General features: G+C 44.8%; 2 protein-coding genes across 7 annotated transcripts in view; one reads left to right on the top strand and one right to left on the bottom strand.

The window, feature by feature from the left end:
* Positions 1-16,461, bottom strand: part of RRBP1 (ribosome binding protein 1) — a 67,924-nt gene extending 51,463 nt beyond the window's left edge. For 4 of the 5 annotated variants that reach the window (XM_037022480.2, XM_037022478.2, XM_037022479.2 and 1 more), the window contains exon 1: positions 16,266-16,460. The gene's annotated coding sequence lies outside the window, so the exon portion shown is untranslated. Of the gene's footprint in view, positions 1-16,265 lie in introns of all 5 variants that reach the window. The other variant, XM_037022477.2, reaches the window with a different exon arrangement.
* Positions 16,456-23,653, top strand: part of BANF2 (BANF family member 2) — a 56,926-nt gene continuing 49,728 nt past the window's right edge. The window contains exons 1-2 of one of the 2 annotated variants that reach the window (XM_073236956.1): positions 16,456-16,568; positions 22,980-23,027. The gene's annotated coding sequence lies outside the window, so the exon portion shown is untranslated. Of the gene's footprint in view, positions 16,569-16,642; positions 16,945-22,979; positions 23,028-23,653 lie in introns of those variants that run through there. The other variant, XM_073236954.1, reaches the window with a different exon arrangement.

Genomic DNA, 23,653 nt, shown 5'->3' on the forward strand with positions numbered 1-23,653 from the left:
AATGGCCTCTTGCACCTCGTCCATTCTGCTTTTAAGTCCTTCCAGAGATTGTTTTATTTCTGTATTCTCCCTCCTTAGCTCTTGCATATTTCTCTGCAGGTCCGTCAGCATGGTTATGACCTTTATTTTGAATTATTTTTCAGAAGATTGGTTAAGTCTATCTCCCCAGGTTCCCTCTCAGGGGAGGATGACTGTGTGATTCTGGTTTGGATAAAATTCTTCTGCCTTTTCATGGTGATAGAGGTAGTTGTGAGCAGTTGGCGCATGTGTCGGCTGGAAGAACAAAGTCCCTTCCTGCTTGCTCCTCGCCTTCCTCTCCTGGGAGAACGGTGACCCCTAGCGTTTTGTGCTGGGCAGCTGCACGGAGATGGGGTCTCTGATTCTTGCCCAGGCCACTGTGGAGGAAGCTCTGCACAGCTGCTGTGGGTGTGGCCATAGCCGGTCTCAGGCTGCTACTCTGCTATGGCGGGGCCGCACCAGAGGGGGAATGGGTGGGAGGCTGTTTATCGCCATGAGGGGCCTCCGAGCTGCATTGCCACCTAGGGGGTTAGGGCACCTGGAGTTCCCTGGATTCCCAGCTGCTAGGCTGAGTGTGCCGGGATGCTGCCTTCCAGCTGTGAGGCTACTGTCCCTTTAAGACTTTCAAAAAGCACTCGCTTTTCTTTTGTCCCAGGGGCACCGGCTGCAGGGACCCGCTCGCATGTTTTACTGTTCCGTTTCCCTAGTATCCAGCGCACCACGCACTTTGTGTCTATGCTCCTGGTGCGGATGACTAAGGCTGGGTATTTAGCAGTCCTGGGCTCCCTCTCCCTCCCTGCTCCAACTCCTCTCCTCACACCAGGGAGCTAGAGTAGGGGTGGCGCTTGGGTCCCACTGGGCCATGGCTTGTATCTTACCCCCTTCATGAAGCGCTGGGTTCTCACAGATGTAGATGTAGCCTGGCTATTGTCCTATATCTTCTGGTCTCTCTTTTAATAATAGTTGTATTTGTTGTATTTTCAATATATACGGTTTTGGGAGGAGATTTCCGCTGCCCCACTCATGACACCATCTTGCCTCCACCCCTCTCAGATTATGGTCATTTTTATAAACACATGTATTCCATGAAGTTAAAGTTTCAATGTGTATCCTTGGATTGAGCTTAATAATCTTCTGTAGAACCAAACTGGTTTTTTGCCTGCTTAATCTAATAGCTACTGAGATCTTTTAAAATTTCCTACCATAATCATAGACTGATCACCTTCTCCTGAGGATCTGTCAATATGTGCTGGATTTGCAGGCCACCTTGTTAGGTAAATGTAAGAACAGAATTGTTACATCATCCTGAAAAAGTGCCTGCTATTCCCCCAAGTATATAGTAACTTCTTTATCTCTAATAATGGATTCCTTTTTTTTCCCATTTAAATACACTTTGATTATTTAAAAAGTTATATCAACTTTTGGGAGGTTAATATTGGCCTAGATTTATTTTCTATTCTCTACTTTCAACCTTTCTGTGTTCATGTTGTAACTGGAACTCTTAAAAATAGCATATAGCTGGATTTTATTTTAAGACTAGTGTGGCAATTTCTCCTTTTAACTGGTAGGTTTAGATGTCAACATCTATTGTGATTTCCTATACAATTGGATTCATTTATAACACTTTTCCCTTGGTTATTCTCCCCTTTCTTTTGCATTCTGTTGGACTCTTCAAATTTTTTCCCCTTTTCCTCTATGGTGTTTTAAAGTTGTAAATTCTATTTCTACTTTGTTTTAGTGAATATTAAAAATATAATTAAAATTTTCCCTTACATTTTTGTACCCTACACACTTGGCCTGATTTCACCAATGCTCCAGCCACCTCCCTAGCAGCAGAACTGTAGAAAGCCTTGGTCCTGTGCCCCTCCATCTGTCAGGAACCCCTTTTCCACCCTGGTGCACCCCTCCCCATCCCCTTCTCCACCTCACTCACCAACACTATTCCCTGTTGTTTTGTTCCAGATAGCTTATATTTTAAATTACCCATATGTTTACCAGTGTATCTACTCATCACTGCTTCTTGCATCTCACTCTCTTCTTGTTGAATCTTCCCAAAGTACAGCCTTGACTAGTTCCTTCAGCAAGGATCTCTTCTCCATCACCTTTCTCGGTCCTCACAGCCCTAACAAAATTCCTTACTCCACCTCCTTCTTCATGAGTGGGTTAACTAGATGTAGACAGCTATTCTTTTCCACTACTCTGAATGTACTACTTTATCTATCTTCATTGAGGCTTTTCCTGGTTAGGAGGAGGAGTTTCTACTGAGAAACATGCTGTCAGTCAGCGTGTCATTCCCTTACCTTTAAAAAAAATCTCTCATTACTTTTAAGACCCACCTTTGGGGTTCTAAGGTTCAACAAAATATTTTTAGATGTGTATTTTTACTTATCTTATTCAGGCTTGCTGTGCTTTCTGAGTTTGAGGACTCAAAATTTTCATCAATTCTGGAAAACCTTGGCTACTTAGTTCTTTGAAGACTTCCTTGCTCCTAGTTCTTTGTGGTACAAGTCTTGATTAGCCTCAGTCTCTCTGTGCTACCATTTGTGAAAACTCCTCACATACATGTTTCACTTCATCAACTGTCTCTTCAGTTGAATCAAATCAGCTGTACAATTAGTTCTTTGATTTATTCTATGTTTTTCCAAGTTGGCCTGTTTTTTCTCTGGTTTTGTTTTTTTCCATTAATGCTTTTCATTGCCTACGTTTATATCTGTAATAGTAATTTTGTACTTCATCTTTGGTGGCACTTAATCATTGGCAATCCTGTCTGGGCTGAGTTTGAGGACTTATCTCTAAAGAGCTGTTTTACCTTTGCTTGACTGGCCCTCAGAGAGCACAACAACCAAGGACTAATTTTTACCAAGGCATGGGACTCCTGTTACAAATTCACAGGGGGCTTTGCCTCCTCTGCCTTGGGACAAAACAAGTAAGTTCCCTTGTCATCTGCCCTTGCTGTAGTCTGTCCTCTCATTGAGGGTGCAGCCCTTCAAAGGTGAAGGCTTTCTGTGGGGGTAAGGGGAGGCTCAGGTCCCACCTCCACCACACAAACTCCTGTTCCCCAAGACATGACAACCCTATCCACACCCCAGGGCTGGCTACTCCTGAAGGATCTCCTCCCCCTTGGTTTGTGAACTCTGGCAATCTCTGTTACCACCTAGCAAACTCAGCTATGCTTTTTAGAGAATGCTTATTAAGTTTAACATTTCTAAATGTTTGGAGAAGAGAGTTTTCAGATCATCTCATCTAAAATTTTAAGAGTTTTCAGATCATCTCATCTCACCTGTTTTTTTCTTAACCCAGAGAAACTAAGGGAAAAGGGAAATACAGTCACTAAAAGATATCCTGGAACAATTTATTTCATGTGTTAAGAGGATGGAAATAACTGACTTCTTGCTTTAAAGAAACAATGCTCCTCATTTTAAAGAAAGATGAAACCCAAAAATTAGAAATGTATTCTATTATAGGACTCTGCTTATTCACTGGCCATTTCAGATCCAGTTTCCATGCCTAAGGAAAAAAAATAAAGAACTGACATGTTTTTGTGTTTCTCCAGAATAATAGTCTTTGGAAAAGTAGGTACTTAAATGGACCTAGATCTTCTGAGAGCTTACAAGAAGCCTACAGGAATCCTGACTTTTCAGAATGGACAGTTAAGATGTGCTAGCACTCTCTAGAAAGCATAGATCAATTCCCCAATTAAACCTCAGCACATCAACATTCCTGTTTGCTGAATGAACGCTGTTACTAAATAAATAACACGTAGGACAAGAGTCACTCACTTAGATGATCCTAAGGACCACATCTAGACAATAAAATAGGTATCATGCTAGAGGAAAATAATGCACACTGTGGGACCTTACAGAGTTTTGGAAAGAGTCTTTTCTTGGTTCTCCACAGGTTTTACACTACTGCAAATGGTGTCTTTTTTAAGTTTCATTTTCTGTTTGTTGCTGGTATACAGAAATGTAATTGATTTCTGCAGGGTGACTTACTTCCCCAGCAACCCTGCCTAATTCTACTAAAATTATCTGTGGATTTTTTAAAAACTTTTTACATATATAAACATATTCCCTATGAATCACAGCTCTGCTCCTTCTTCCTAATCTTCCTATCCTCCTCTTCACTTGTCTTGAATTTCTGCTTAGGGTAGGACCTCTGACATAGTGCTAAAGAGAAGGAATAACAGTGAACACCCTATGTTCCTGATACTAAAGGGAAAAGTTTCGGTGTCTTGCTACTTGGTATGATGTCTGCTACAGGCTTTTTGTAGACACTTTTTTTTTAAAGGTATCATTGATATACAATCTTATGAAGGTTTCACATGAGCAACATTGTGGTTACTACATTCACCAATATTATCAAGTCCCCCACACACATCCCATTGCAGTCACTGTCCATCAGTGTAGTAAGATGCTATAGAGTCACTACTTGTGTAAACATTCTTTATCAGATTCTCGTTTCTCTTGGTTTGGTGTTGTTATATTTTCCTATTAATTTATTTATGCTGCCAGAGCTTGGAAATTATTGCCATGCTGAGATGTAAAAAAAAGAAGTCTTCTATGTATAATGTGCGATACAGCCCCTCCTGTGGATCCTTCAGATATTTTAATAAACACCTATCACACTGATTTATTTTGATTAAGCACAAGGTGTTCATAACCACCATTAATCTTTTTTAATGTCTGCGATGCCCATAGTTAAGCCCCATTTTATGTTCTTGATATTACTTGTACCTTTTTCTTGATCAATTTCACTTGATATTTGTCAATATTATTCATCTTTAGGAAGTTTTGGTTTTGTTGAACTTCTCTACTGTTTTTGTTTTCTGTCCCATTAATTCCTTTCATTGCTACTTTCTTCTGACTGGTTGAGATTTATTCTGGCATTTGTAACCTCCAGAGACAGATACTTACTTAGCTCAATTTTCATGTCTTCCTTTTTAATGTTTGTATTTAAAGTTATGTTTCCCTAAATAATACTTTAGCTGCATCCTACAAGTTTTGATATGTATTTTCATTATCATTTACTTAAAAACATTTCCATTTTCTATTTTTCATGGCCTACAAATAAATGATAGAAGTGTATTTTTTATATTTCTGAATACATGGAGATTTTTCTATTCCTTTTTATTCGTATTTCTAGTTTAACTGAATAATGGTCAGACTACCTGCTTTATATAATTTTAATCCTCTGATATTTGTTGTAACTTACTTTAAGGCCCCAGACCAATCTTCGAAAAATTTGAAGTCAAATATGTGTTAGTTGGCTAGGGTGTTTTATTTATATATAATCATAGATCACATTCCTAATTTTGTTTAAAGTTCTAATCCTTATTGATTTTTGTCTACTTAGCTATCAATTACTGAGATGATGTGATAAAATTCTCTACCTTGATTATAGATTTGACAATTTCTTGTAGTTTTGTCAATTTGTTTTTATATATTTTGTGATTATGTTGATAAGATGCACCCAAAGCTAAAATTGCCAATCTTTAAGCTGAATCAAACTTTTATCATTATGAAGTAACTCTTTCTCTTTATAATACTTTTTTGTATAGTAAAGGTATACTTTTTTTTTTACCAATAATACAGTACACCATAGTGTTTTTATGGTATATCTTTGTTTATTCTTTCATTTTTAACCTATCTCTGGTAAACCGTACAAGAGTTGGATTTTTTAAATGTGGTATGATATCTTTGTATGTTAATCAAGTATTTAGTCTATATATACTTTAATATGAAAGCTGATATATTTGAGTTTAATCTTATTTTTGTGCTATTTTCCCATCTGTCTTGGGTGCTTTTTGTCTCCTTTCCTACTTCTTCTCGGATTTTTTTTAAGTCACTACATTTTTCCCCCTTTACTATTACAAAATACCTTGTTTCTACTCTTTAGTAATTACTTTGAAAAAATAACAACACGTAGGGCTCACAGAGTTACCCCTCTCCACTTGTTCCATTATTGCTTTACCTTAAGTGTTATTTTCATATATTTAATCCTTTTTTCAGCTATGTAAACCCCTACCAAACATTGTTATCCTTTTACATTTGCTGCCCAAGTACCTACCACCTTGGTCATTCTTCATTGCTTATACATCTCACTCTTTTCATTTGGCATTACTTTCCTTCCAAGAACATCCTTGAGAATGCCCTTCACTGAAAATGTGTCACTAAATCTTTGTCTTGGTTTCTGACTTAAAAAGTGATCGTGACTTCACCCTCCCTCTTGTTGTTTCCTTTGGTCACTGTATTCCTACACTGTCTCCGGGTGGGTTTATTTTCTTTTTTGGATGGGTGTCTCATCCACTCTGGAAAATTCTCAGTAATTACCTCATTCAAATACTGGTTCTGTCCCATGACCTTTCTCTTCTCCTGGGTCCCCAGTGAGACATGCTTCTCAGTCTCTCCTCCCTGATTTTTAACTGGTCTAACAAATTACTCATCTTATTTGGTTCTCTCAGATGAAACCTGTTATTTCCTTATGGTTTATCTTCTAGTTCATTTATTCTCTTCAACTTGTTGGGTTTTTAATTACAATTATTGAGCTGCTTACTCTAAGTCTAGAAGTTGTAAGTGATTCCTTTCGGAAATTTGCTAGGTTATTTTAGCTTCCTTTCCTTGTTGGTACTTTCAATCTTGTCTATTACTTGAGGCATTGTAAGAAGCATTGTTTAAAATCTGTGTCAACCACTGCATCCATTGTCTTGTGTTTTCACAGACCTGTTTCTGCTGGTCCTCACGCCCAAAGCTCTGCATTCCTTGCTTCTACTTTAGTAACTAGGGTCTGTTTTCCTTTGCAAATTACATTTGGGGATTCACTAAGCCTAGGATAAAGGTGCAGTTTTTAAAGATCTGCTTGCTTTTGGACTGGGCTGGGAACACTATCAGTCCAGATGCACTCTAAAATAAAGAATTTTAAATCAGCTTGAGAATTTCCTACCACTTAGGTTGTGGGATCTGCATGGGGACAGCCTGTGGGTGCAAATTCTCAGGTGGAGAATGGGCTTCTCCTTCTGGCTCAGCTTTTCCCTGAAGGTCTGTAGCCCTCCGTGGTTCCAGATCTAGGGGGCAGGGTCTCCCATCAAACTGCCCACTCTGATCTCTGCCCCCTGTGCCAGAGATACATCAAAACTCAGTTCCAAGTTTGCCAAATGTCCTTAGTGCTGTGCTTTCTTTCCAGGATTACTTCTGTCACTGGCTTCCTTACATCTTAACTCACTATTTTCCAAGCCTTAAACAACAACCTAAGTGTTCACTGACAGATGAATGGATAAAGAATATACGGTATACACACACAATGGACTACTACTCAGCCATAAGAAAGAATTAACTCTTGCCTTCTGCAACAACATGGACAGGTCCTCAAGGGCGTTGTTATGTAAAGTAAGTCAGACATAGAAAGACAAAAAACACATGATTTCACATTTGAGTAGAATCTAAAAAGCAGAACAAAACCCCAACTCACAGATACAGAGAACAGAATAGCAATTGCCAGAGGGGAGAGAGTTGGAAGGGATCAAATGGGGAAAGGAGATCAAGAGGCACAAACCTCCAGTTATAAAATAAATAAGTCACAGGCATGTTAACGCAAACATGGAGAAGACAGTCAATAATACTGTAGTGACTTTCTATTGTGACAGATGGTAACTAGATTTATTGTGCTCATCAGTTCACAATGTACACAAACGTGTTATCACTGTTTTACACATGACATTAATATAAAATTGTATGTCAATTATACCTCAATTAAAAAACAACTAACAAGACTTCCAAGCCTTCAGAAGGTGTTATTTACCTGTTATGTAGCACCTGCACCTCATCCTGTCCTATCAGAAGACTGGCCCAGACCACCCAGCAGTCCACCCTACCACCAGGAATGCAGTGCCCTTCATTCTTTAAGCTGCTAACTAACACCTGGCATTGTTGTTACTCCTTGCCAAACCAAATCACAGCCAACAAAGCTCTTACAAGACAGAGGAGATGCTCTCTGTTAGGTGACAGGAGGGCTGGACAAGGGAGACCCTCCCTGTTAGGTGACAGGAGGGCTGGACAGGGGAGACCCTCCCTGTTAGGTGACAGGAGGGCCGGACAGGGGAGATCCTCCCTGTTAGGTGACAGGAGGGCTGTGCTAAGGAGACTTCCAAATCCAACCAGACACACCTACACTACTCCCAGGAGGTGGCGGACACAGGGTGTCTTTGCACCACTCCAAGAGGCAGGTGGACTTTCAGATTAAAAATGCGTGTGTCGGGTCTGCATGACATCTCATACCCAGCTGCTGGCTCCTTTGTTATAGGAAGTCCACTTAAGACTCCAACACTCATTAGTTAACCTGGGGGCAGGAGTCTATTGAAGAACTCAACCTCCAGATCTGAGTTCTGCTCAACTCCTCCCTTCTGAACTGTGAGAACAGCCACCTTACCACTCAGATTTGTGTTTAAAAGGCAGCATTCGCTCATCAGCTATAAAATGTGACGATCCTTCACAAGCCCTTTGCAAAGGCCCATTTTTGATTTAACGAATTCTGCCGCCAAACAGTCCCATCTCTGTAACAAAGGAAAACTGCAGCATGAATGTGTTCTCTCTCACTAGTAGCAATGGTAACTCCAACTTCATTCTGGTTTCTTTTTAAAGTCAGTCATTGTGTAATGTATTCCAAACTCTCCAATACTCCTGGTGGCGGGAGTAGACCCAATGGAAATGCAGACAAGTGGTCACCCAAATCAGGTGCAAGACTTTCTATTTCATGTGCTGGAGTACTATATAACAGAAAGAATGAACACAGCTGGCCCAACAGCACGGATGAATCTCATACGTAACATCAAATGAAAGACCCAAAAAAAGTAAATGCCATGTGATTCCATGTACATAAAGTTCAAACACACAAAGAATGAGTCTGTGTATGAGAAATCAGAAGAGCAGTTACCTTTGGAAATGGGCAGACTGTGGGACACAAGAGGAGCTTCTTGATCTATTGGTTAAATAAGGTGTTCAGTTTGTGGAAGTACATGAAGCTGGAGTCTCGAGTGCGTTTTTCTGTTTACGTATTTTATTTTCATAAAGAGTAAAAATATATATATATATACCAACTTTGGAAGGAAAACATATCACACAGATCTTGAAGGAGAAGCATCTGTAATCGCCTAGATGATCTGTTACTGCCTTTCACTCCTGCCACCTCCCAGCCCTCTGCACACATGATGTTGTATCCCCCAGAGAGGCCAGTGTCAAGGCAGGCAGTCACCTCCTGCACTAGGACGATTAGTCTCACAGACCCTAACTGTCCATGGCTGTGCCCACTGCACTGTTCTGAATGACTCTGAAAAACCAAACTGTTCAGCATAAGGCTCAGGAGCTTCCGACTTCAGAGGAAGCAACTTAACAGAGAAAAGAGTGAGTGGACTTCAGAGTCATTGCCAAAGTTGACCTTTTAACTGTCCCTTGACACATCACTGTAAGACTTCATTAAGGGGGGGGCAATAATTCATTTATTCTTTAGCACTGACTCCTTTCTCTCAGTCACTATGGGACTACTACTAAATTCCAAAAAATTGTAGATTTTCTTTCTAATTACTACTAATACCTAGACCACACAAATAAATGAAAATGTATTCAACAGAAATACAGCTACAACTCAACTTTTCAGGATGAGTCTTAACTGAAAAGAATAGTTTTTGATGTAGTTGATTTGTACGTTTTAACTACTGAATGAGAAATTTGAGAAAAACATATTACCTGGACCTAAGACCAGAGCAACACTCTTCGACCATGCCATAAAATGAGCAGGCCAGATCCCCCTGTCAGAAAGTGCTAAAGATCCAGGGTATCCTTTTTATTTCTTTGCCTAACAGCAGAGGTAAGAAGAAGAAAAAGCAAAAAGATGGGGCCAGGCCTGGAATGAGCTCTGCCCAGCTATGGTCGGCCTCACCATGTTCTTTCACCTTCCCTGCTTCCACATGCCAGTCCTTCAGAGGAAAGGAACCACCAGGTGGGGAGGCTGGAGGTTAACCTCATCAACTCCTCTGACTCCTCAGCCTGGCAAAATCTGACCACAAGAAGACAGAATGAGAGAACAGAAGGCTAAGTGCAAGAAAAGAACCTTACCTCCTACCATTAAGGAATGCTCTTGCTAATTGAACATAAAACCTCCTTTCTCAGAGGAAGTCAGCACACTGTTCACACCAAAAACAACGGTTTATATCCTGGAGAGCCAGTCGTCATTGATGTGCTGAGCTGCTCACAAGCCCACCTGATGCTCACCTGCCACACAGGGAAGAGAGATACTGGCTGCACCTTCTCCTCCCGGAACCAGGTGAGTGAATGGGTGAGGCTGGTCCTGAGACACAGGGATGGGCCAAGGAGGGACAGGTAGCAATCACCAGGGCCTCTGCACAGAACAGGACCAATCCCATCTGCCCGCACCCCTCACAGGCATTAATGTTAGTTTCCCAACTGGAGCCAGGCTGGAGGGAATCCAAAAATCACTTGGCTCTGGAAAATGTTTTTTGTGTTTACATTTGATGCTTTAGGAATCCAGCCTACTTCAGGCTAAATAACAATATACTCACAGAGCGCAAGCACTAGAAAATCATCTCTCAGTTAGCTCAGCAAGTATAGGTAGGCATCAACTGCATGCCGGTCACCGTTCCAGGCATTAGGGATATTTGGGGAAAGAGGAGATACATCCCTGCTCTGGCAGAGTTTACACTAAGGTGGCACAGACGATAAAGTCAATCACATATGTGGCACCATGGGTGGCAATAATGAAGAGAAAGCCATGCAGAGAAGTGGGACAGGGAAAGAGAAGGGGTGAGGATCACCAGGGGCTGTCACATTAAATAGAGTGGTCAGGCAGGGAACACTTCACAGATCTGAAGAAGGTTGGGGAACAAGCCATGTAGCCGTCTGGGCAAAAGCTACCCAGAGAACAACAGCACATGCAAAGGCCCTGAGGCAGACACAGGCCTGAGAAACAAAGAGGCCAGTGTGACTACAGCAGAGGTCAAGAAAGCAGGGCTCTTGAAGGCCACTGTAAAGACTCTGGCCAAGGAGGGCCTTGAACAGAGGAGTGACATGACCTGCTCTAGCAGGAGCTGAGGGTGAAAGCAGAGAGGCCTCCTCAGAGCTAGTGAAATAACTAGGAGAGCAAGAAGAGGGGTCTGGGCCAAGGAAGGGCCAGGGGCAGTGGTGAGGCAGGTTGCTTTCTGGCTCTTTTCTGAAGGTGGAGCTGAGAGGATTTGCTGCTGTACAGGGTACAAGTGTGAGAAAGCAAGGAGTTAAGGGTAAACCACAGTTTGTGGCCTGAAAGATGGAGCCATCTGGCCTAGTTTCATTTAAATGAGGAGGAAACTGAAGCCCAGGGAGGAAAAAAGTCATGCTTAAGGTCACACCACTTAATTCTGGGATTAGAAGCCCCCACGGGTGCTTCTCCCACTGCCCAGAGCTGCAGCTCAGCAGGAGACCCTGTGTGGACAGGGCCACCCGATGCCCTCTAACCTCCCTTGACTCACAGATGCAGGAGTAGACAGTGCCCTCTCAGGGACTGGCCGCAGTCAAGAATATGAAAGTAAGGGTAGGGCGCTGATGAGCAAGAGCAAAGGCCCTGCCCAGAGAGAGACACCACAGTCAGAAATTACCATTTTCCCTAAAAGAACCCAATAGTCTTTTTTTAGATTTTAACAATAACAAAAATGTCCATTTTTATAAGATGGCTTAATTGTTCAGCAATACAAGGTTGGTCAAACAAATCTCATGTGCAGGCCAAGTTCAGTCCATGAGGGCACCAACCTGGAACCAGTCTCAAGACAGCCTAAAACAGGCCTGGTTTGCTCATACCTCAATCTTGGTCAGAGCATGGAATTAAAGATTTGGGTTTAAAATGGTCTTTAATTTCAACTTTTCAGGTAGCAAATGACATTCACTATCACTACAAATAGCTGTTAACTTCAGAAACAATCATAGTGGAACCAACACAAGAATAAATAGCTGTCCATCATGCCGGGTTCTTTGTTAACTTTGCTTTAATGTTATTCTACATGGAGCACTAAGATGAGCCCATAAGTACAGCCAAGAATTGAAAATTCCTCCCAAATACTATGCAATGATCCTCTCAAAGTTACATGGAATATCACAGAGCCCGACATGTAGTCCCTGCCTGAGGAAACCACCTCTGCCAGCCAGGTGTGAAAGCACCCGTGTGACAGAACTTGCCAGGTTTGGGGACAGCAGCTGCTCCAGTCTTGCAAAAATAATGGAATTTATAAATTATAAAACTCTCTTTATAAATTAAACAAATTTGCTTCCTGTTGCTAGACAGGTGGGAGATACATGTCACTAATGGCACTTAGAGGAAACACACCAGACGTGTCTGGGTTTTAGATGTGGGAGTCAGGCTGCCTGTTTCAGGAGACCCATCAAAGTTTCTCTAAGAGGATAGCCTCCTAGGAAGTCCCCAAGTTAACTGTCTATAATGCTAAGTGGCCCTCTTGCTTAGGCTCCATTATTTAGAATTAAGTACATAACGTGGGCATACGCTTTCTGTCCAATACCTACAATCCATGTTTGGTACATTTGACCATTACAAGCATTTCGTATTAGGTAGAATCTCTTCAGGGCAGGCCACTATATTCGTGCTGTTGCCCCCTTTTTTCTTGGTATGCAATTTAAAATGCACACACAAATCAAGAATAAATGCTTCCTAAAGGTGGGATCTTATTAGGTTAAAGCTCATGAACTGCCACTAGTCAATTATTTTTGATGTATAGAATGGGCATTCATACAGGTCAACATAATGGTATTTCTAAATGATCACGAGGAACACATAGGCTTGAATATTTAGAAAATACCAGTACCCCTAGACCAATGCTGTCCAGAGAACTTTCTGTGATGATGGAAATGATCTAAATGTGCACTGATCAACATGTCTACTAGCACTTGAAAAATACCTGGTGTAACCAAGAAACTTAATTTTAAATTTTACTTTACTTTACTTGTTTTAGGTTAAACAGCTTTACATGCTACTGTATTGGACAACACAGTTGGGACAGTAGCTTCTCCAGACAAGAACTAGGTCTCATTTGTGTTTATAGTGTTCAAAGGCCATGGGAGACACTTGATAAAGAAATGAAAAGTACCTTCTTGCACTACCACGTTTTTAACTGACCCTCCCTTCTACTGCAGCTCTTAATTTCAGTCTTCTAGTTCTGTGTCCTCCCTCAGGTAGTTACTACCACAGCAAGCGTGGAATTAAAGGGAACTGAAGGTGAACATTCAGAATTTAGATCTGCACATCGCCAGCAGCTGAAGATTGAGTCACTGCAACAGGAGCTGGCCTGACAACCAACCGCCTGACCTGCTGGCCTCCATGTTCTCATCCACTGATTGTGAACAACCATACTTACTCTATAAAATGAGGTTGTTGCAAGGCCTAAATATAGGTCAAAGTTGTAGAATTTGATTCTAAATAGTAAACCTTAAAAATCAAATTGGGCTCAGCTTCAGTTGTTCAATGAGTTAGGTGGATAACTTGCAAGAATATTTTAACAGCAGTAACAGTCTACCTCATTTAGTCAACATTTATTGTATTACAGACTAGGCCTTAACCACTGCAGGCCCAGGATGCACACATGGATAGCACTGCCTCTGTTTCACAGTTCTGACTGACCATTATTTTTTTTCTCCTGACACAAGATTTTATCTTAAGAAAATTCTGGTGTCTCCAAAGAGCTGTTGACTCACTACCTATGTTCACTCACCTGTTAGCTAAAGGTCCAAGTTATAAAAGAACAAGTAAAAGGAGTCTGGGGTCCTAGCACATTTAAAAAGTGTCCCTGTTACTTAAAAAAACAATATTCCAATTAAATAATTTGCATTCAACCACTTAAATGAATCTGGTGCTGTGTAATTACTGCAGCCTGTTGACTGAGGGCTCATTTCAGCAAAGAGCATAATTGCTCAAATGTGACTCAATGATTTAGGATTGACTTAAAACTCTCCCATAACTAAAAAATATTCATGCACCAAGATGCCACTCTACCATCTTAATCTCTACAGATGTTCAGAAAGAAAAGAGTTCTGTTACAGCACAGTGCCTTTGGCTCTACCCACTGGATGCCCCGTTTCCAAACCCCAAGATGCCTTGCTTGTCCCCTCCCAGCCTCAACATGCCAGATGTCCTGCAAGCCAGGTTTGCATTGCTCCATGTACAAGGAAAACTGAACCTAAGAGGTCTGCCCCACCTTTCCTCCCTTGCTTAAATAGAAAGGGAAGCAGCATCTCAGGACCTCAGAACCGGAAGCTTCTTTCTGGAAGGGAAACAGGTTGGCAGCCCATAGTGGGGCTGACCTTTGGAAAGTTCATGAGGGAATTGAGACCTCACCACAGTAAGCAGCAAGCTGCAGAATCACCAAGAACTTCTCTGGTATCACATTAACGGGAAGTTAATATGACCAAGTACAGAGGGAAAGTCAGTAGGAGGCAGAGTCGGTGGGAGAATGCTCCCCAACTTCATAGGGCTGGTGTAAAAAGTGCAGCTGTCCCTCCTGGGAGTACTGGACAGAAGCCCCTGGGGGCCCGTTTCCCCAGACTCCAGAAAATGCTATCCAGGCGTCCTCACCCTAAAGGTGCCAGCACAGTGAGCAAACAGTGACGTGGGAAGCTTCCAGGCACCTTCAAAGTTTCATTTCCTTGGTGTTTTCTACTGACCTCTGACCTCCAGGAGTTATTGCCAAACTGCCTTCTGTTTGTACAAGGTTCCAGGTTTTCCCAGCACTTGCCTGAGAGGTTGCCCTGACCCTATTATGAGTGGGTGGTATTATCTCCAGGCTACAGATAAGGAAGCTCAGGTTCAGGGAAGTTAAGGGACCCGACCCTAGGGTCGGAAAGTGTGGCTTGGGGATGAAATCCAGACCCTGGGATTTCTGGTGTCTGCAGCAGGCAGGCTGGATGGACCCAGACTCCACCTCCCTTCCGGGCCCCGTTAACACCAAAAACCTCATCCCAACAGCAACAGCGAACACTTGTTGACTTCCCCCTACGGGTGCAAGATCTTTGCAGCTCTTCCCTTAAGGACCAGCAACCCCATTTTTTCCAGACAGGGAAGCGGACACTGGCGGTGAAACTGCCTGGTCGGGGTCAAGCGGTGCCGGGATTCCAGAAGCCCACTCCTTGAACCACTACACTACACGGGTCTATCATTTATGACCCATCATCGGGGGAGAGGTCCCTGAAAATTCTCGGACGCCCCAATGCAAGCGCGGATCCTGGCCCGCCCTCCCCAGCCCCCGGGAGCGGACTGGGAGCCCGGGGGGCCGGGGCGGTGCCAGGCCAGGTGCCAACGCGCTTGGCTGGCCGGGCCGGAGGTGCCCGCTTCCGCCCGGGTCTGGCACTGCCGGTCCATTCATAGTGGCGCGGGTGGAGCGGACCGGGCAGGGCTCGAGTGACCCCAGCCCCCACTGGGGGCCTCGATCCGGGCTCCGCGCGGCCAGGCCGGGAAAACGGTGCCCCCGGCCCCGCCGCCAGGGGGAGCAGAGCCTCCGCCCTCACTCCGGGAAGTTGCCACCGCGGCAGCCCAGCCGTCCGGACCCCGGACGGCCCCACACCCGCCGGCGTCCCCTGCATCCCAGCGGCCCAGGCCCAGCTTGTGGGGGGCTGCCCGCCCTCCAGAAGCGTCCCCGAGCCGCTGCCCACAGGCGAGCGTGCTCGGCCCCCGGGACCCCCATTCAATCCCGCCCTCCTGCCCCCCCTCGCCCCCGGCTGGCCTCCGCCGCCTTCCGCCCGCCCCCTACCCACTCCAGGCCGGACTCCAGCCCGGCAACGTCATCCGGCCGCTTCCCGAAACTTAACCCCTTCCTTCGCCAGCTGTGCGCCGCCCCGCCCCGCCGCCAACTTTCTTCGCCCAACTTCGGAGCGCGCGGGCCGGCCCGACGGCCCGGCGGAGAGGGAGGGGTCGCCACGTCGCGCCGCAGGGCCGCCAGGAAGGTACCTCCCGAACAGCGAGAGGCGTGGGGGCCACATCGCAGGTCTGGCTCGGCCGACGCCCCTGCACCGGGTTCGGCTCGGTACACGCCCCCCGGGGCCCTACGCGACCCGAGGCTCCGCGGCCGCATCGACGGCCGGCAGCGCCCGGCGCCGCCGGGGGAGGGGCTGCCAAGGAGACGTGTCACTCGCGGCGCGGCCAGCCCCGGCCCCCCAACGCCCGGCCCGCAAACCGCCTCCGCGGCCGCTGCAGGGCCCGGCCAAGTTTCTTACCTGCAGCCGGAGACGAGTGAGGGAGAGCGAGAGGGCAGGAGCCGCTGCCGCCGCCGCGAACAGAAAGAGAGCAGCTGGCCGAGCCTCCGCCGAGAAACCGCCCCCGAGCAGCTGCAAGCACCGCGACCCCGACGCCGTCCGCCCCGTTCGCCGTCCGCTCCGGCCGCTCGCTGGCTGCGTGCGCGCGTGTGGAGTCGTGGCACTTTCTGCCTCAGAGCTGGCGAACGGCCCCCTCCGCCGGGATCACCGCCTCCTGCCTTCCCAACCCGGGCCAGCCATTCATCGAGTCGCCTCTCCCTATTGGTCAGCGCCCCGCCACTCTGCCAGCCACTAGCCAGTCAGGGCACAGGCGGCCGAGCCGAGGCGGCGGCCATTGGACGGAGAGGAGGGTCTCCGCCTCTGCCAATAGCGGAGGGGTGGAGCTGCGGGGAACCGCGGGGGGCGGGGCCATGGAGGGGCGGGGCCGCGCGGTGCGGCGGTCGGCGGCGCGGAGGCGGGGCGGGGTCAAAATGCTCCACCACACGGGGTGAGGAGCGCAAGCCGGCCCCGCCTACACCAGGCCTGTGGCGCGGCTTGCAGTTGCGGACTTGCGACGGGCATTTCCGAGGCTGGCGGCAGAAGGTTTGAATCCTGGTAACGCTAGGCCTGCGCCCCTGGATCCCGCCGGGCTGAAGTGGCGGTGGGTGTCACCCTGAGCAGGGTTGCGCAACCTGCGAGCAGCCAGGAGAAATGCTTTGTTTAAACCCAGCTAACTTCCCCCGAAGCAGCGCCCTCTCTGGGCCCGGGTGTGAGGACAAATTCTGCTGGGGGTCAGCCCAGGGGGGGAAAGTTCCCATATTCAAAAAGATTGCAATCAGTACTAGAAAGAATTTTCTTGACTAAGTAATTGGTGTACAAAGGCCAGAAGGTACACAAAGAATGAAAGGTGGACATCATTGCACCCATTTTTAGGGACAGTACAACTGAGGCACAGTCTGAGTTACTTGCCCAAATCACAGCTGGCAGAGCAGTAATTACAATCCACCTTAGAGCGTTTTACTCCATGCAGAAAGCGAGGTAAGAGTGTCTGCCCTAAGAAAACTCACTCATTTCCCAGAAAACTGAGCAAATAGTACTACTTCGTTACCACCCCCCACCTCCCCATAAAAGCCAACATTGTCTTTGCATAACAAAATAAGTCTTTCAATTAAGATAAATTTAGGCCTGGTTTTAACCATTATATATCAGTGTCTCTTAAAGCTAACTGTTTGAACTTGAGCCAAAGCCAACATCTTTGAAATTAAGATTTCTGAGAGGCCCAAAGGGTGGCTGCAGCCTGATCTGCCCTCCACCATTTCCTGTGGCTGCAGAATCGTGTTCCTCATACCTATTTCTTGGACAATATCACATATCCCACCTTTTGTCACTGGTACTGAACTAGTTGTTAGAAAGATATGGAAAATACAAGCCATACTGAGAGACTAAGGAGGGTCTGAGTTGAAATTAAACCTTTCATTCTTATTTTTAATCTCAGCAGTTCCTTATCACATTAATGATTAATCAATGGGAATTAACCTGGATTAGCTTTCTACAGCCTTTTTCTAGTTGTGAGCCCCTGCTTGAAATAAGTAAAGAGTCCCAGCTTCTGGTTGGTATATGCTACCAACTAGTTCTAAGTGACCCTGGTTAAACCAGTTAACCTCTCTGAAAATGAGTGTACTTCTCCAGGGCAATCACTGTCCCCTCTGAGTTTTATAGAGGAAATTCATCATTCATTCATTATTTATTGAGTGCCTTCCTGGTATTAAAGCAGCCTAGGTCATACATAAACCCAGTAAAGACCGAAGTGCCCTTGAGGGCCATGCTGTGGACAGTTACCTCCTTTATCTTATTCGCTGTTTAGGTTTTCCCAGAAGCAGATCCTGACAGGAGGGTTTGGATTCTAGTGAATCACTTGGGGGATGATCACAGGAAACTGGTAGAAAAGGGGGATGAGCAGTGAATGGGAAGGAGCTGATAACACAGTATCAAGCAAGTGACCGCTGTGGGCAGCCAGGGCTCAGTATAGCAGGGCATGCCAGGAAACCATGTGGAATGCACCCAAGATATCTTACCCAATGAGGGGTGAGGAGGTGGGTTCTTTGCCTACCCACTCCTAGTCCTCATTGCTTGAGGGCTTTTTCTGGCAGGACTTTAATTCACCCTATCAGCCAGAGAAAGCCTTCAGGCAGAGAAAAGCAGCTGCTTGTGGCAAGAAGCCTTTGGCAGAAGAATGAGTGCCTAGGAGGTCTGGTGGGGTAGGGAGGTGACAATAATGTCTTCTACACAACTGTGACCCAGCCCCTGACTCAATGTCTGCACAGAGTAGAGGCTTAGTAAATAAAATTACAAAGTTCCTAGGAAAGAGGGGTACTCACAAAAAAGGGCTTTGTGTCTGTTCCCTCCCATAATTTATTGTTTGGTTTGGCCTCAACACAGCATACACTTCAGTATGGAAAGGTGGCCTGGCCTGAGCCTTCACCTTTCCTGGCTCCCTGCCCCTTGTCCTTCTCCCATCAGACTCCATCAGCAACACCCCCACCCCCAAGCCCTTATCTGCCACATCACAGCCTTCCAGGGCAGGAAAGATGTCCCACAGCACAGTCCAGCCTCCAGGTCCTGTCTGCTCAGTGCCAGGCACCAGGCCAGAGCCTGCAAACAGTTCCCTGCCATCCACCCAGGTGACAGTCCAGGTGAAGGGCTGTCACATGTAAATATGTCAGAGAGAGAGAGAGGCCCAAGGTGAGGTGGGAGCCTGCAGGCAGGGGTGTTAACCCAGAGGAAGGAGAGCAGAGGGGTGACAGCAGGAGCTGGAAGGAGAAGTGGGAGTCACCAGGCCTGAGTGGGTGAAGGGCATGCCTGATGATCTAAGGTAGCATCCTGCACAAGGAGCAACTATAAGCTGGTGAGTTTTGCCAAAGCCTGAAGGGTTAAGGAGATGAGTCTCAAAGGTGGTTGTAAGGAGCACCAGAAACTATTTTAGGTGACATGAATTCTCTGTATCTTGGTGATAGTGATGGTTACATGATCACATTGCACACTCCTAAGGGGGAATTTGATTTGTATGCGAATTATACTTCAATCAACCTGACTCCAAAAAAGGACATATTGGGTTGTAGTTATGTATTAAAAGCAAATAGAGCATCCCTATTAGGAAAGACTAAATATACAAGAATAATTACCTGGTATGGTCCATTTACTCATGACAGTGCTTTGCTTTCTATTACTAAATTGTAAATATTATTTTAAAAGAGTAGGCAGAAAGCTGAGAATATGTTCTATCGTATAGCACAAAGAGAGGTTTTGTTTTCTCAATAACTATGAAAGGATGATATATGACAAACAATAAAATGTCATGTGAAAAAAAGCCACTGTAACAATATATAACAGTTTACGTCTCAGCATGTGCCAGGCACTATTTAAGATGCCCTACAAACAGATAAAATAAGTTGTTAGAAAAATATGGAAAATTATTTAACTCAATAACCAAATAGGTTTAAATTATTTAACCTTGGAACAACCCAACAAAGGAGATACAGTTATTATCTCCATTTTAGAGATGAGGAAATGGAGGCACAGAGAGATTGAGTAACCTGCCCAAAGTCACAGGGCTAGTCAGAGGAAGTATGTTTGACCTCAGGGTCCATGCGTATAACCACTGCATTTGATGCCAGATTCTGTTCCTGTACGGCTTCAGTGGTGGTGACTCAGCGAAGGGTTTGTATTCAATGGCAGCTGAGATCACTGTCTCTGTAACTGTGATTTTCACCTTGGTTGGGGACCCATTAGCATGGGTGACCATTGCAATAGCTCCAGGGATGGGGCTTGAACAGGGCAGTGGCAAGGGTGTGAGGTGCAAGGGTCCTGGGTGAGGGGTGATTAGGAGGTGAAGTAAATGAGGCTTGATGGCCATGGGATGCAAGGGACAGGGAGGAGCCCCCCAGGAGCCCCTGTTCCTGGCTGGAGTGACAGGGAATGCAGTGGTGTTACTGCTGAGGCAGGACACACAGGAGACTGGACAGGTGGGGAACAGGACTTGGGGAGGACATTGCATATTGTTTTGACATGTTGCATTGGAGGAACCTGAGAGAAGTCCAGGTGGAGATGCTATTTCTGCAGGTCTGAAGCTCAAGGGTTGAGGCCAGTGTGGGTGATACAGTTTGGAAACCTATGCATAAGAGTGGAGGTCCAAACCTTAGGGACAGAGATGATCATATACAGCATACAGAGCTGGGAGTGCACATGGGTAGAGATAGGAGATAGCCAATGCTTGAGTCCTGGACAGAGAAAACCCACAAAAGAGTCTATATCAATCACCTTTTTCTGTGTAAAAAACCATTCCAAAACTCAGTGGCTTAAAACAATTATGGTTTCTAATTAGAGTTCACACATCTGTGGGTCAGCTGAGGCTTGGCTGACCTTGGTTGGCTCACCCATGGGTCTTCAGATGGGCTGGAGATTCACCTTCAGTCTGGGCTTGACTGGAGCACCTTAGAAGCTCTGCTCCACTTGGCTCACTCCCTTCTCCTGGGATCAGTGAACTAGAGAGGCAATTACTTCTCTTGGCAATGGTTTAAGCAAAATAAAAGGAGCAGAAACACACAAGGTCTCTTGAGGGCTTATAATTACATCATATCCACCTCTTTCCGTTGACCAAAGCATGTAATAAGGACAAGCCCAGTTTGAGAGGAGGGGAAATACGGGCATGGTGGGGGGAAAGCAGTGTAGAAATGGTACCACTGATGTAATCTACCATTGAGTCCAAGAAAGATGGAAAAGGCAAATTAGGATAAGATCAGTCCATGGAGGGGAGACGGCTTCTAGAAATAAAGAATAGTAAGCACTGTTAAGTGCAACCTGGAAAACCAGCAAGAAAAAGGCTGGCTTGGTGGTGGGTAGAGGGAATTCCTAATTTGTAGCATTGCCAGTTTCTGTGGTGTAAATACTCCTATCATAGCTGATTCAAGCTACTGAATCACTGAACACAGGTGGGAAGAAATTTGCAGTAACGTACCATTATATACCATGTAGATAACCTTATCAATAATCTCAAGGACATGTATAAAATAGTAAGTGTAGTAAAATAATTAGGAAGTGATGGGACTGAGTACTGTTTTTAAAATCAATCTATTTCATTGTAAGTTTATATAATTAACTTTTTAATAATAGCTATGTTTAATGAACTGCTTGAAAAATCCCTAAAAATGTATCTTCTCTTATGAGCCAACTGACAATCAGCTCTTATGAGCCAGCTGACTCCTCCATACCACTGAATGTAATAGTCATCTGGACTGGAGTGGAGTGTGTGTGTGTGTGTAAGAAAGAGGGAAAAAGTGAGTGAGAGTGAGATCCAATAGGATTTGAAACTTAGAAAGATGAAATACTGTACATGTTCATGTTGACATTCCTGCACACATTTCACTCCCAGTGGCTCTCACTGATGCATCATTATGTTCCTGGAACACCAAGCCCAGTGCCTTGATTCTGGTAAAAACTTGCCTTGGGCTGGATCTCCCCAAAAGACCTGGGAAAAAAGATGTGAGCGAAAGCAATTTATCTGGAAGGTGATCCCAAGGAATCACCGAGAAGGAAGTGGAAAACTGAGGGAAGGGAGGACAGCCAGTGAACAGTTGCTCTGTCACCAGCTGAAGCCCATTCTCACTGAGGAACTCTAGGAGACAGTGTGGTGTATGCCTCAGTTACCCAAACTGAGAAGTGAGGAAGCTGGAGTATGTGTTCACCAATACTATATGTCACTAGTTGAAGGCTGCTGCTGGCATTTCCAGCCCATGCCTTAGAGAAAGCCACAAGGAAGAAGGCTGCTAGTGTTTGCAATCAGAGGCTATTGATATGCACAGGAACAGCGGACAGCATGTGAATGGGGCAGTAACAGTGTTGGTTCAAAATCCATAAATATTTCTTCAATGAATGAGCAAAGGAATGAATGAATGTAGGGCCCTTTGAGCGCCTTTAAACACAAATTTAGTGTTTAAAAAATGTTTAAAGAGAATGCAGATCTTTCTACTCTTCGGTTAGCACATTTATTATATATTTTTGCAAAATCTAGAACAGATTATTTAAATTCTGCAATAGAGCTTTCCAAAAGCAGAGTAATGCTGTTATATAATTAAAGAAAAATCTCTCTAGACTAAAGTAACTGTCAAAAAATAAATAAACTTTACACAAGGAAAATAGATGGTAAGTGTGAACCCAAATCACCAGTTTTTATTGTTGGTAGTGGTAGTAAAAGATAACTTGGGTAAGAATGTTTGGTTTGCTGTCTGGGTGACATTGGAAGTGAGTTTAGAGATAGGAGCTTTTGCAAAAACAAGGATTGACTCGTGGCTGGTTGTGAGTCCCCAAAAAGAACAAGGGGAAAAAACAGACTAATGATGTTTGACACTTTCCTGTTTCTAAAGTGCCTTGCAAATGATCCTTACTAGAACCATGGGAGGCAAATATTATAATTGTTTCCCTCCAGTTACAGATGAGGCAGCTGGTGATCAGAGAAGTACAGTGGCTTGCTCAAAACCTCACACTTACGAATGACAAAGTTAAATAAGCCTCCAAGATTCCAAAAATGACATTTTCCCATGATATGTCCCCTCTGTTTTCCCCATTGAGAAAAGCCAGTGGGGAAATGAGCAGGTATAACAGACCCTACATGAGTTAATGAAACCTTTTGCTTTTCCACAGCCCTTCCAGAACTCCGAGTCTCCCTTTCAGCTTACTCTTTGGATAACAGTGAGTACTTGGTAAACTATCAAAAATGTTTTAGTTGAGCTGAGGACACTATCCAGTTGTGCTGCCTATCTGTGTTGTCCTAGGAAGTCTAGAATCATACTCCTCTGTCTCAGACGGGAAGTACCAGACATGAGAAACACTTCATGGCCCTCAGGTCAGCCTGGAATGGTTAGATGCCTCACACTGGTTATTTGGCTACAAAATCCAAGGGCCACTGAGTTAGGCACAACAGGGCTTCATCTGTCCCTGACAGAAAGCATCCTTAATTAACCTCGCTAGTTAGACGTCTTGGCTCTTCTCTAAGATTACAAGTGATAAAGAACTCAGGACTCCCGAACTTTGTCCCCTGTTCCTGGTTTGCTTATTTATTCACTCAGCAAATACTCATGGAGTACTGCTGTCTGCTAAGGTCTATGCTAGGTGCTAAGAATTCAGCAGAAAGCAAGACAAATAGGGCCCTATGCTCTATCAGCCCATATTATAGTCTCAGGCAATCAATAATTCATTAGACTGACAGTCAGCTTTTAGTAGTTGTTCCAAAGTAAATAGAGTGAAATTGTATACAGGAACTATGAAAGACCTGTCTTCTTTTTTTTCTTTCTCTTTCCAATCCATCCTGCTCACTT

Source organism: Manis javanica, chromosome 5 (assembly GCF_040802235.1).
Source record: "Manis javanica isolate MJ-LG chromosome 5, MJ_LKY, whole genome shotgun sequence".
NCBI classification, from domain to species: domain Eukaryota; kingdom Metazoa; phylum Chordata; class Mammalia; order Pholidota; family Manidae; genus Manis; species Manis javanica.